Below are 15,323 nucleotides of genomic sequence, written 5' to 3' on the forward strand. Positions count from 1 at the left end.
TATATTGATCTCAGGCTTAAAATATGTGAGAATCACAAAAATTATATAAGGGGTTGAGAATGACTAAAGAGCTAATTTTTGCCTACAAGTGTGGGCTGAGGATCTTGATCCTTCATATCATACTTCCAACTACAGAACAAATACAAAAACAAATACCATGGTATACATTATATAAAGTGTAAATCTACAAACACAAGTGTACTACTTAGAGTTGTTCCTCAGAAGCATGGTTCCCTCCAGGCACTTAGGAAGAGGAATGGGGACAGGATGATTTTCATTATTTCATACACCTTTTTATGTCTTAAAAAGCTAGTAAAAGCCTCAGTTATACAATTTTATATGAAAACGAAAGCTGTAAAAATAAATTACTTTTGAAGAAACTTTTGAAGTTCCTCTGTCTGCAGCTCACAATTCATCATGGCATACTAAAGTCTCCAGAAAATCTGTGGCCTGGCTGCCCAAAACAAATCATACTTGTCCACAATCTCCTCCTTAGTAAGTATGCCATCCTTGTTTTGATCCCACTCACAGACTAGGTGCCTAGCTTTGCCTCTGTATGGTCATACTCTGAGGGAAGTATGCAGTCTTTGGTTTCTTCCTTGTCCATCTTCCCATCATGGTTCTTATCTCGAAACTGAACAAACTGCTCTTGCTCTGTCTTCACCCATTCTGGCTCCTTTGCATTTCCATCATGGCTGTACATGTCACCAATATACTCTTCTAGATCAATGAAACCATCAGCATTCTAATCTATATCCTCCATTGTTTCCTGCATTACTAAGTCCTTCATATGGTCATATTCCTCAGGGTGCAGGAAAGCTGTGAATTCTTCCTTTGAGGCAATAAGGTCCCCATCTCTGTCTGCTATCTAAAACTTCAGCTCATCTCTAACCATAATTTGTTTATAGTTAAATCCACCATCAGGGTCTGGGTCATTAAAATGTAGCCATAGGTGGCATTTTTCTATTCTTCCCAGAAAATGAGGCCATCCTCATTGAGGTCATGCCCCTTCCACTGTTGCTCTACATGCTTGTATATCCAGCACTTTTGTGCAAATTTAATCCAGTCTTTGAGCTCATTCACAATGACAAACCTGTCCTTGTAGTCATCTATTTTACTTACAATCTTTCCAAGCCTTTCCATGCTCTCTTCTGGTGTCAGCTGATCAAAGGTCTGTTCTTCTTCAGCATCCAAGGCATCATGATCACAATAAAAACTCTGAGCATCATTGTGAACTTTGTCTCTGAGTTGAGGCTCATGATGTACACGGCTCTTCTTTTCTGTGGACTTGCTCAAGGTAAAGGTTGTGCACAAGGACAAGTACATATGGAACTGTCACAGGTCCATGACAATCAGATCTTTCTCTGCAGCCTCACAGCCCAGGTTACCTTGGCCCCAGTTCACCCATGGGCTCAGCTCACATGCTCAGGCCATCAATTTTATTTCTGACCAAAGTCAAGAGATGTAATGCTACTTTGTTTGAATTAATATCCCTTAACTGGTTGTCTAGTTAGATGTTGAAAGTATTAATGTTAATTATTATTATTATTTTTTTTTTGTGATGAACACCTTTATTCAAATTCACCAATTGCCAGAATTCTGCCATATTTATGCTGTTTCTTTTATGGACAGATAGACTCACATTTTCTTTTTTTTTTTTATTTATTTATTTTTTTTTTACGTTTACATAGGGTAATGATGTTTACTATATTTTCCCCTCCCCCACCCCTCCCACCCCTCCCACCCCTCCCACCCCTCTTTTCCCTCTACACAGTCCTTCTTTCCTTCATTCTTACTGCTCTCCTTAGCCTAACTCTAAACCTAACCCTAAACCTAATGCTAGCCCGTCCCACCCCCCATTATATGTCCTCATCCGCTTATCAGCGAGATCATTCGTCCTTTAGTTTTTGAGATTGGCTTATCTCACTTAGCATGATATTCTCCAATTTCGACCATTTGCCTACAAATGCCATAATTTTATCATTCTTCATGGCGGAGTAATATTCCATTGTATAAATATGCCACAGTTTCTTTATCCATTCATCAACTGAAGGGCATCTAGGTTGGTTCCACAATCTGGCTATGGTGAATTGAGCAGCAATGAACATTGATGTGGCTGTATCTCTGTAGTATGCTGATTTTAAGTCCTTTGGGTATAGGCCAAGGAGTGGGATAGCTGGGTCAAATGGTGTTTCCATTCCAAGCTTTCTGAGGAATCTCCACACTGCTTTCCAGAGTGGTTGCACTAATTTGCAACCCCACCAGCAATGTATGAGTGTTCCTATTTCACCACATCCTCGCCAACACCTATTGTTGCTTGTATTCTTGATAATCGCCATTCTAATTGGGGTGAGATGAAATCTTAGGGTAGTTTTGATTTGCATTTCCCTTATTACTAGGGATGTTGAACATTTTTTCATATATCTGGTGATTACTTGTACATCTTCTTCTGTGAAGTGTCTGTTCATTTCCTTAGCCCATTTGTTGATTGGATTATTTGTATTCTTCGTGTAGAGTTTTTTGAGTTCTTTATAGATTCTGGAAATTAGCGCTCTATCTGAGGTATGGTTGGCAAACATATTCTCCCACTCTGTAGGCTCTCTCTTCACATTGCTGATAGTTTCCTTTGCTGAGAGAAAGCTTTTTAGTTTGAATCTATCCCAGTTGTTTATTCTTGCTTTTATTTCTTGTGCTATGGGAGTCCTGTTAAGGAAATCTGATCCTGAGCCAACAAGTTGAAGATTTGGACCTACTTTTTCTTCTATAAGATGCAGGGTCTCTGGTCTGATTCTGAGGTCCTTGATCCATTGTGAGTTGAGTTTTGTGTAGGGTGAGAGATAGGGGTTTAGTTTCATTCTATTGCATATAGTTTTCCAGTTTTCCCAGCACCATTTGTTGAAGAGGCTATCTTTTCTCCATTGCATATTGTTGGAACCTTTGTCTAGTATGAGAAAATTGTATTTATTTGGGTTTGTGTCCATGTCCTCTATTCTGTACCATTGATCTACCTGTCTATTTTGGTACCAATACCATGCCGTTTTTGTTACTATTGCTTTGTAGTAGAGTTGAAGATCTGGTATTGCAATACCCCCTGCTTCGCTCTTGCTACTGAGGATTGCTTTAGCTATTCTAGGTTTTTTATTCTTCCAGATGAATTTCATAATTGCTTGCTCTATTTCTGCGAGGTACATCATTGGGATTTTAATTGGAATTGCATTGAATCTGTATAGAACTTTAGGTAGTATAGCCATTTTGATGATATTAATTCTGCCTATCCAGGAACATGGGAGATCTTTCCATCTTCTAAGGTTTTCTTGAATTTCTTTCTTTAGTGTTCTGTAGTTCTCATTGTAGAGGTCTTTCACCTCTTTTGTGAGATTGATTCCCAAGTATTTTATTTTTTTCGATGCTATTGTGAATGGGGTAGTTTTCCTAATTTCTCTTTCTGAAGATTCATCACTTATGTATAAAAATGCATTGGATTTATGAGCATTGATCTTGTAACCTGCTACTTTACTGAATTCACTTATGAGTTCTAAAAGTTTTCTGGTGGAATTTCCAGGTTCCTCTAAATATATAATCATGTCATCAGTGAACAGGGATAGTTTGAGTTCTTCTTTTCCTATTCGTATCCCTTTAATTTCTTTGGTTTGTCTGATTGCTCTGGCTAGAGTCTCAAGGACGATGTTGAATAGAAGCGGTGAAAGAGGGCATCCCTGCCTTGTTCCAGTTTTTAGGGGGAACGCTTTCAGTTTTTCACCATTTAGAATGATATTAGCCATGGGCTTAGCGTAGATGGCCTTTATAATGTTTAGGAATGTTCCCATTACCCCAATTTTTTCTAGTGTTTTGAGCATGAAGGGATGCTGTATTTTATCAAATGCTTTTTCTGCATCTATTGAAATAATCATGTGATTCTTAACTTTAAGTCTGTTGATATGGTGAATGACATTTATTGATTTCCGAATGTTGAACCAACCTTGCATCCCTGGGATAAAACCCACTTGATCGTGGTGCACTATCTTTTTAATATATATTTGTATGCGATTTGCTAAAATTTTGTTGAGAATTTTTGCATCGATGTTCATTAAGGACATTGGTCTGAAATTTTCCTTCCTTGATGTGTCTCTGTCTGGTTTAGGTATCAGGGTGATATTGGCTTCATAGAATGAGTTTGTTAGGGTTCCCTCCTCTTCTATTTTATGGAATACATTGAGAAGTATTGGAATGAGCTCTTCTTTAAAAGTTTTGTAGAACTCGGCTGAGAACCCATCTGGTCCTGGACTTTTCTTTGTTGGTAGGCTTTTGATGACCTCTTCTATTTCATTGCTTGAAATTGCTTTATTTAAGTTGTGTATGTCCTCCTCGTTCAGTTTAGGTAGTTCATATGTCTCTAGAAATTTGTTGATGTCTTCAAGGTTTTCTGTTTTGTTGGAGTATAGATTTTCGAAATAGCTTCTAATTATGTTTTGTATTTCACTCGTGTCTGTTGTGATGTTTCCTTGTTCATTCCAAATTTTAGTAATTTGAGTTTTCTCCCTCTTTCTCTTTGTTAGTGTGGCTAAGGGTTTATCAATTTTATTTATTTTTTCAAAGAACCAACTATTTATTTTATTAATTTTTCCGATTGTTTCTTTTGTTTCGATTTCGTTGATTTCGGCTCTGATTTTAACTATTTCCTGTCTTCTACTACTTTTGGTATTGGTCTGCTCTTCTTTTTCTAGTGCTTTGAGCTGTAGTGTTAACTCGTTTATTTGTTGATTTCTACTTCTTTTTTTGAATGCACCCCATGAAATAAATCTTCCTCTAAGTACTGCTTTCATAGTGTCCCAGAGATTTTGATATGATGTGTCTTTGTTCTCGTTTACTTCTAAGAATTTTTTTATTTCCCTCCTGATGTCTTCTGTTATCCATTCATCATATAATAGTGTATTATTTAGTCTCCAGGTATTGGAGAAGTTTCTGTTTTTTATTCTGTCATTTATTTCTAATTTCAATCCATTATGATCTGATAGAGTACAAGGTAGTATCTCTATCTTCTTGTATTTACTAACAGTAGCTTTGTGGCATAAAATATGGTCTATTTTAGAGAAGGATCCATGTGCTGCTGAGAAGAAAGTGTATTCATTCTTTGTTGGATGGTATATTCTATATATGTCCGTTAAGTCTAAATTGCTGATTGTGTTGTTGAGATCTATAGTTTCTTTATTCAATTTTTGTTTGGACGATCTATCCAGTGGTGAGAGAGGTGTGTTAAAATCGCCTAGTATTATTGTGTTGTGGTCTATTTGATTTCTGGAATTGAGAAGGATTTGTTTGACGTACGTGGATGAGCCAATGTTCGGGGCATAGATATTTATGATTGTTATGTCTTGCTGATTTATGCTTCCCTTAAGCAGCATGTAATGTCCTTCTTTATCCCTTCTGACTAGTTTTGGTTTGAAGTCCACATTATCTGAGATGAGGATGGATACTCCAGCTTTTTTGCTGTGTCCGTGTGCATGGTATGTTTTTCCCCATCCTTTCACCTTTAGTCTATGGGTGTCTCTTTCTATGAGATGAGTCTCTTGCAGGCAGCATATTGTTGGATTTTTCTTTTTAATCCAATCTGCCAGTCTGTGTCTTTTGATTGATGAATACAGGCCATTAACATTCAGGGTTATTATTGTGATATGATTTGTATTCCCAGTCAATTGACTCATATTTGTTTTTGACATGATTTGGTTTCTCCTTTATTTGGCTATTCCTTTAGGCTAGTGCCTCCTGTTGCTGATTTGCATCGTTGTTTTTCATCTCTTCCTCATGGAATATTTTGCTGAGAATGTTCTGTAATGCTGGCTTTCTTTTTGTAAATTCCTTTAGCTTTTGTTTATCATGGAAGGATCTTATTTCATCGTCAAATTTGAAGGTAAGTTTTGCTGGGTATAAGATTCTTGGTTGGCATCCATTTTCTTTCAGGGCTTGGTATATGTTGTTCCAGGCCCTTCTAGCTTTTAGGGTCTGGATTGAAAAATCTGCTGATATTCTTATTGGTTTCCCTCTGAATGTAATTTGATTCTTTTCTCTCGTGGCCTTTAAAATTCTGTCTTTATTTTGTATGTTAGGTATTTTCATAATAATGTGCCTTGGTGTGGGTCTGTTGTAATTTTGTATGTTTGGAGTTCTATAAGCCTCTTGTACTTGGTTTTCCATTTCATTCTTCAGATTTGGGAAATTTTCTGTTATTATTTCATTGAATAGATTGTTCATTCCTTTGGTTTGTTTCTCTAAGCCTTCCTCAATCCCAATAATTCTCAAATTTGGCCTTTTCATGATATCCCATAGTTCTTGTAGATTCTGTTCATGATTTCTTACCATCTTCTCTGTTTGTTCAACTTTGTTTTCAAGGTTAAATATTTTGTCTTCAATGTCTGAGGTTCTGTCTTCCAGGTGTTCTATCCTATTGGTTATGCTTTCTATGGAGTTTTTAACTTGGTTTATTGTTTCCTTCATTTCAAGAATTTCAGTTTGGTTTTTTTTCAGTATCTCTAACTCTTTATTGAAATGATCTCTTGCTTCCCGTATTTGGTCTTTTAACTGTTGATTGGTGCGATCATTTAATGCCTGCATTTGCTCTTTCATCTCCTCCTTCAATGCCTGCATTTGCTCTTTCATCTCCTCATTTGCTTCCCTGATCGTTTTAATTATGTATATTCTGAACTCCCTTTCTGATGACTAGAGTGGAGATATCAGGGAAAGTGGTGAGATATGATGCTGGGGGTGACATCTGCAGATTGCAGCAAGGATTATGCTTTTTCTGTGTTTGAGATGGGAACTACAGGAGGATTCTCCATAGAGGAGGACATTGATCCTGCTCATATCTAAGAGGTTCACCCTGGCACCTTGTAGCACAGCAGATTCTAGGGGGTCCAGTGTGGTAACATGGACATTAATTTTAAGGATAATGCAGTAACTCAAGCACAAACCCAGGATGGCTGGAACATAATGGTGGCTGTTGAGTTAGGGAGATGAGGTCCAACTTGAGGTATCTTTTGATGGTGGGCTCACAGGTCAGTGACCTAGATGTAGAGGGCTTCAGAGTAACATCCACTTGCACTTAGTAGAAGCTGCATGACAGACAAAGGTACCATTTACTGAAGAGAGTCAGGAGTGCTGGAGGAACAGGTTTGAAGGGTGGGTGGGGAAACCAGGAATTTAGTTTTCAGACCACTCAGGTTTGAGATATTGACATCCAAAGGAGATATTAAATAGGCAGTTGGATATTTAGGGGAGAGATCTGAGTTTAGGACAAATTTTGGAATTGCCATAATAAAAGAAAATGCTGTGTAAACCCATAAGCTTGCATGAGGACACTTAGGAAGTGAACACAGAAAGAGAGGGTGAGTCATGAGGAGGGGGCCAGCCAGCTGAGGGAGAAGGGAAACTGGCCAGGAGGAGGAAGTGAACATAGACAAAGAGGGGCCCTCCCTGTAGAGCAGCCAGGAGCGATGCAGGCATTAAGAGATTTTTTTTTAAATTAAGATGGGAGATGTCAGAGCATCTTTGAATGTAAATGCTATTGATCTAACAGAGAGGGGTTTGTTGACCATAGAGGAGGAAAAAGGAGATGCCTATAGGAGCAAGGTCCGAGAAGAGGCAGGAAGGTGAACCCCAGCATGCAGGCAGGTAGAGGAAATGGCCTGGGCCAGGGTCAGACACTTCATGTAGATGATCAGCAGCAAGGACAGTTCATAGGCACAAAGGCTTGAAGGCAAGTTGACACAGTTATCTAGGAACAGAACATTCCAATGATCCCCTGTGATGGCTTCATTTTCCTAGTGGAAAAGCAGCAAGAGGATGAGGGAAGATGGGAGATGAAGAGGTGGAAGAAATACAAGAAGCTAGGAGACATGTTGGAAGAGTGGTCTGAACAGTCAGGGGTGAATGTGCAAGGCTGGAGACTGGAAGGTGAGGAATTATAGGTGGTGACCTTGAGTTCAGAGGACATAGAAAAAGGATTTAGGGAGAAGAACAGAGAAAAGAGTCAGGGTTTACAGGTGGTAAGAGAACAGAGAGATGGGGTAAAATGAGAGGTGGGCTATTGGTTCTTCAGAAAAGGGCACAGAGAGGACTGTGTTGATGTCCTCAAATTTGACAGTGACAGATATGAGGGTTGGGGACAGGGGCTATAGCTTGTCCAGAAGTTCTTTGATCTGTATTCATGCCTCACAGAGTGAAGGACAAGAAGGGAAAAAGAAGCAGAGTGTGAGACCTACTTGGAGTTGCATTCCAGTAGTGGGAGGGATTTGACCAGTGGCCATTTCAGTAGTAGAGACACATCCTAGATCATCCACGTTACCCATTACCACCTACATATAATGGTCACAGTACTGGACTTATACACAGCAACCCTGTTCATGTGACACAGCCTTCAAAAGAACACCCTGTATTAAGTTCCTCACATGCTCCAGGTTATCATAACTAGGCTGTGTGGTGCCATTAGGGAGAAAGAAGTCTGCACTTTCATGCTGCAAGAAGCAGGCCACCAAATGCAACAGAAGAAGTCATCACAGTGTCAGAGGTGAGCTACAGAGCCAGACTGGTGAAACATGAAAGAGAATTTGGAAAGTCTTCTTGAAAGACGTTGCAATAATGAGTGAGTTTGTAGGATTTCCACAAAATGGTGGAAAAGATGCCCAATAAGATCGGACAGAGAAGTCTCTATAGTTATACACTAGCTTTGCTTTTGGAAGCCTAGGTACAGGTCTGGGAGTAGTGGAGAAGTATACTTGGAACCTGGGCTTAATGGTGAGACGGGCTTTTCTAACTGGAAAGAACAGTCTGTTTTAATTTAATAAATGAGGAAACTCAAAGAGCAGTGGGGTTATGCCTTGATGAGAATCCACAGGATCCACGGGCTCACTGAGGAAAGGTAAGAAGGGAATTCAGGAAGTAGTGGGAATGTCACTGCCCTGGTCAGACCAGAAGCTTACAACTTCTAAGGTGACAGGGTGCCTGGGACTAAAAGGACACAAGGGACTCCTTGGGTGCACAACCAGATACACACAGGTGGGGCCACCCACAAATGGTGCCTGGGTCTCACCGTGTCAGGGACTGGGAGATGGGTAGTGCTGTCTATGGGACCAAGTGCCTGGCTTTCTCCTAGGAACAAGCATATTTGGGTTCAGTGTCTGAATCAAACCCAAGCAACAAATTACATGGTTCTCACTACATGCCTAAAGAATGACAGACCAGGGGTCACAATACCACTCCTGGTGCTTGAGGGAGAAAGAAACAGGAGGTGGGGCAGGAACAAAGGGAACTACTGAAAAGAAACACTGAGATGTAGAAACCTGATGAGAGGATGGGAGAAGAGAAGACAACAGAATAAAATAGAAGCTGTGGAAACATGGAAAAATACAGCCTCTCCAAGTGTTTCAAATACCACTGGCCCCTACAGATACTCTAACATTTCAACTGAGCAGTCCTCCACCAATTTGTAGCAGGATTTTTATGAATTTATGCCATTGGTCATCTATTTTAATTAATTTTCATAATTTTACTTTTACCCTTTTCTCTTTGCAGAGGTGTTTCTATTCTTTATTTTAAAAACAGCAGTCTTCTGGTTCTAGACATTTTGAAACACTTCATTCATGTCATGTTACTCAGAGAAATGAAATTCCTTAAAGTTTTTTTTCAGCTGTATCTTAGTATTACACATAATCACAAACAATGTTCAAAAAATTTCATTTAAATTACACATCACTTTTTTTCTTCCTGAGAATGTAAAGTCAATCACAACACCTAAAATAATCTATATTCACACTATATGTACTATTTGTAACCTGTTTATATTTCTGAATTTATAATTCTTCCTTTCTCCCTTGTTTCCACTGTAGGGCATAGTCAAGTATGGCTTATAAATAATTATCAGAAATATACCTTCTCACATAACACTGAAAGGATGAATTGTTTGATATAAATATCCTTTCCAAAATAAATTTTTTAAAAAATTAATCTTTTTGTTTTTGTTCTAATTTAATGACAGTCATTATTTTCATTTACTGATTTGGCTGACACCCTGTGAATAAGATGATCTATCAAAGGCTTATCACTTGCTATCTGGACATTAAAAGTTCCAAGAGAATTATTAGTTCTATTACTATTCTGATGTAACACTTTCTTTTCCATTTGAATTTCTCACATCTTGGTCAAAAAATGAAATGAGGAAAACAACTTGTCAATACTAAGTTATCAACTGTGTGTACCTTTTCTATAAAGTGAATAATCAGTGAAGGGGATCTGAGCACCTGCTTCTGAAATTAATGACTTTTGAGAGTGATTTAGTTAAGAGTGGACATTTCTGACAATTTGCTCTGAAGCATTAAAATCACTATCTTCTTTGTCCTTTAAATTTTCTTCTAGACTCTGTGCTTTGGTCACAGTTTAGCTCATGCTTAGCTTCTAAAAACTAATTCTGTGGGAGAAAGGATATGTCATCTTCCTGAAGAAAGTACTAATTGATTAAAAACCTCCTTAGGGCCTTTTCTACGTCATCAAATTTGCTATTCACAATCTTATCAAAAAGTAAGAATACATAATAAATTTCACGTTTGCTAGAAGTGTCAATATTTCTAAGGTTTCAACAATGTACAAAGAGTGTAGTAAACTGTATGTGGATATGGGAAGTGATATTTCCATGGCCCTTGAAATGTAATGAGGACTGGGGGAGGGGGTTTAAGAGAGTAGGGATCCTGACATCCTCAGGTTCTCATTTAGTAAACATACAATTTTTCCTGCATGAAGTGGCTTAATAAATAAAACATATTAATTGTGGCATTCTGTTTAATCTATTCTGGGATATACAGTTTAAGAATCATTTGGGGAGGTTTTGAAACATGTACATGGCTAGGTTCCCTACCAATTTCAGATCAAAGATCTGGGTGAGATCTAAGGAATTCATATCTAACATCTTAGGTGATTCCTTAAGAAATATGAGGAGAAATCCAAACAAAGAGGCATTGTTTCTAAATATCTGTGATGAAGTTTTTCAGACTATGGCAAAAAGGGGGGAATTTACTCAGCTATTATTTTGAAAAGACCTCTTGATATAATATCTTGCTTTGTCAGTTAGGTAATTTCTACCATTGCACTATTTGGAAAGACTCTTCTTCATACTTAAGAGGTGTAATCATAATGGAATCATAACTCTAGCTTATGATTAGACTAAGTATGCACTGATTGGATGATACTCTAAATTATGAAGGCATCTTCCAACTGGTTATGTAGGAAGGAAGAAGTTAGGCTTTTTGAATACCTATTATATGCTAGGAATCTTACTGAACTTTTATTTAATATATGATGAGGTATGTTAATACTGCTTTACAAAGGGGAGACTAAAGTTAGAAGCTATCAGGGCCAATAGCTCATCCTCCCACATTGCTGAGAAACAAGGCCATGTGGCTACATTCTCCATTCCACAGGTCTGACTATGAAACCAAAGCCCACTCTAGTTCATCATATCACAGTGTTCCCCAGTATACAACAGAAGACCTGGCAGATGATTGACAACATTGTAAGACTGAGATTTAAAAGTTTCTTCATCACGTGTAAAGACAAGAATGAAAAATGAAAATGGCAGAAGAATAGAGTAAGAAAATAAAATCCTGAAATAAAAATAGGATGAATATCTGAGAGCTTTCCTGGCAAAGGACAGAAAAGAAAGATCTGGTAATAGTGTCAATTTGATTTGATTCCAGTGTGTATATGAAGAATGGAATGCATGGAATCCTTCCAGAGGATAATCTGCTGACCAGAGTAGAGACCCTGAAAAGGAATCAAAGAAAAGAAATAGGAGTGACTGTCACAGGAAGGACTGTCAAGAAGGAGAAAGCAATTAGGGTAATTGCTCTAACCAAGCAGAGAATAAGCAGGTGTGTTGACACTGTCTCCCACTGGAGTTTTCCAAGAGTAAGGGCACTTTTTACAACCTTTGACTCCTAGAGATCCACACAGTGTCTTTAATGTACTGGTCAATTGAAAAGTCCTTGCTGAACAAATGTCATGAAATACACAGAAGGCATTTATAAAGTGAACAAAAGCCCCCCATGTGCTGCATGGTGGTAGAGAAATACATTTTTTTCCTGTGCTGGGGATGTAAACCAAGTCTTGTACATCCTTGGCAAGCACTCTACCACTGAGTTATACCCCTAATGCAGAAAAATGCTTTTAAACTCATAAGCATAAAAGGAGGAGTTCAAGTTCATTACAGAGAAAGTTTGAGAGAGGCTTCTCCCTCTTTGTGCATAGAATTTAGTAGGTACTCAATAAAAGTCAGAGCAAGTAAGTGAACTTTAGTTGTATGTAAATATTTTGAGCCCCAGCACATAAAACTGAAACAAATTGTAAAGGAGGTATATTATAACTCTGGGTTGAAGAACAGTCACTTGGCATAGGTCATTTTCCAATATCATGCCCAATCTCAACAAGTCTAAGAATGGTATATTTTTCTTTCTTTACTGTTTCCCCTCTTCTACTCCCTAAGCCTGTTTTATTTACTTTCTGGACTTTCACTCTTGACTCCCAAGCAGACATCCTTCCTAGTCTCTTTTATAGATTGTTGTCCTATGGGGCTTCCTAAATAACAGCTCTAACCAGTCACATTACAAGAGTAATGCTTATTTCAAAAGGCAATCAAGGCCTCCCCTGAGCTGTTTCCAACCTCTTTTCCTAATTTTATGCCTCTCCTTTTTCTTTTTTCTTTGATCTACCTATGTACCAACAAAAAGAATTTTTTCTCTATATGCCTAACATCTCTTATTCTTGGGGTCTTTATTTCTGCTATTTCTTCTATAGGAAATTTCGCCTACTCAATTCTTTCTTGGTCCAAATCCTACCCATCCTTCAAAGGTTACATGGCCCAGTGACTGTGTAAAAAGCAGCCATCCTCCTGTGGAACTTCTGTTGCATGTTGCTCCACTCTCCTGCACAGAATTTCCTATTTTTAAGCTTCAATTCAGTTATTTTGGTAAATTCATTATAACATATATGAAACCATAAAATCCTCAGGACAAAATTGGTGACACACCCTTGTGCCCCTCTTATGATTTGATCCCTTATATTACGTTTGAGGACGTGTTTGCTGAATCAAAACTTTCTCAGAGTAAGCCTCACTTAATCTTCCTGTATCCCTCATTTGCACTCTTTTCATAGCCTACCTATTCTTTTTTTTTTTTTTTCTACTTACATCAAAGTCCTCAGATATTGGGCAATGGGCATGAAAGGAAACAGGAAGGAAGAAAATATAGAAATGGAAAGTAAAGGCAATAACGAGTCCTATTTCCTTGTGTTCCTACACAGATCCCCAGTAGTCATCAAGAAGAGAGGAATGTGCAGGCAGCTTGGAATCACATTTCAGAGGCATCAAGACGACATGCTGACAGAGGACAATTTGAACCAAGGGCTCCACTGAGTATGCTGGGGGTGGCCAGAGAAGGAGGTCTTCTCAGTACACTAATGACAGATGAAAGTCCTTACCAGGAAATTTACTGACCAAACTTCCATTAATGATAAAATGAGATTAACAGAAAGAAAAAGCATGGAAATAAATACCAATGGCAAAATACCCCCCAAGCAGTGAAATATATATCCAACAATGAGGAGAAAGTTAGCTGGGTACACATCTGACAGACAAGAAGTGAGTAGCTGTCAAGAATAAAGTACTATGAGCTCAATACTCTTAAAGATTAAGTGGATACAGACCATTTTTCATGCTATATGTGGAATTTGCCTTTGAGGTCTTTAAACTAGCCAAAATTTCTGCCTAAGAGTAATTACAATGATATGGGGTCCTTTGGAAAAAAAATACAGAAATAAGATTCACACTAGTAAGAATAATTTTATTTCATTAAATGGTTATTTCACTCCTATGATCCCAACAAGGGAGCATTTTCTTACTCCTTTATTCTTCATGGAAGAAGTAAGTAAATACAAATAATTTCCTTTACTAGGCCCCTATGCTGGCTAATGGACACGTATAAATCACTCTGATGAGGTCTTCCCTGTGTGTATGTGTTTCATTTGTACCTGGACAAATAACAATAGCTAAAGAAATTGTTCAGACATATAAGGGCAATCCACCATACTGATAATTCAACAAGATAACTTTCTTTATCATCATGTTTACTGTGAACCTAGGTATGTATAGTCAAACAAAATAAAAGACACATCAATGTAAGGACAACACCTACACCAAATCACAGACAAAATTTGATGTGCCAATTTGTTTTGACCAACAGCTCTAACTTGATTAATCTATAATTAATAAAAACCATGGGGGGTGGGAGGGAAGCAAGAATGGAGGAAGGAGGGACTGCACAGAGGGGAAAGAGGGGTGTGGGGAAAGGAAAAAATAACACAATGAATAAAACACCATTACCCTATGTAAATGTATGTTTGCACAAATCTACTTCATGTACAGAGAAACAAGATGCACTCCATTTCTTTACAATAAAAATAAATAAAAAATACACAAAAAAAGAAACCATAATTAATAATTGCATCATTAGCAATACCAAGAAGGAAAATACACACAGTAAAGCTCATCAGAGATACTGATAGATGTGCTGAGCAGATGTCATTTATTAACTCCAAGGCAGCTGCCAGGCTTACTTTTAAATACTGTTTCTCAAAGACAGTTACTTACTGTTCTAAAATTCAAAATTACATATTGAAGAAAAGGCGTGTCACTGCCCTACTTCTAAGTAACACTTCCCATTCCCTAACAAATGGCTTTATATTTTTCCAACTTCATATCTGGCAACTGAACATTTACTAAATGAGATCGCCTATGATCCACCTTGATGTTTTATGAAAGTGCACAATCTCCTGCTCTCTTGAGACTGATGCTACTGAAGGATAAACACAAAGAAAGATATCCACATTTAAACCCAGGACTCCTGGAGACAATGGAACCCCAATGGCCAGGAAAGCACACAATGGGTTTATGTTGCTCTGGGTCATTACTGCTTCAAATAAAATGGTTATATTTGAAATTGCTATACCTTATCTCATCATGGTCATCATCACCATCATTGTCGGTAGAAAAATATCAGCCTGCATCATGCTGATGCTATTTATAACCCAAAGACTGGCAAATGGAAAGTATCATCATGGGGGATGCATGACATGTGATAGAATAACATCATGCTTTGGTGCCTCTGGAAACCACAGCATCCACAAGGTGTTCAGGTAAATAACACCTATATACCACTGAGAAATCCATTAATTTCCTAAGAGTTCAATTTTGAACTTTTGTAACAGGATGCAGTATCAAATCTGGGACT

The 15,323-nt window shown here is 38.0% G+C and overlaps 1 pseudogene; it reads right to left on the reverse strand.

Moving 5' to 3' along the window:
* Window positions 1-270: 270 nt before the first annotated feature.
* Window positions 271-1,569, reverse strand: LOC124974487 (calumenin-like; annotated as a pseudogene).
* Between the last annotated feature and the right edge of the window lie 13,754 nt (window positions 1,570-15,323).

Source organism: Sciurus carolinensis, unplaced genomic scaffold (assembly GCF_902686445.1).
Source record: "Sciurus carolinensis unplaced genomic scaffold, mSciCar1.2, whole genome shotgun sequence".
Lineage (NCBI taxonomy): Eukaryota > Metazoa > Chordata > Mammalia > Rodentia > Sciuridae > Sciurus > Sciurus carolinensis.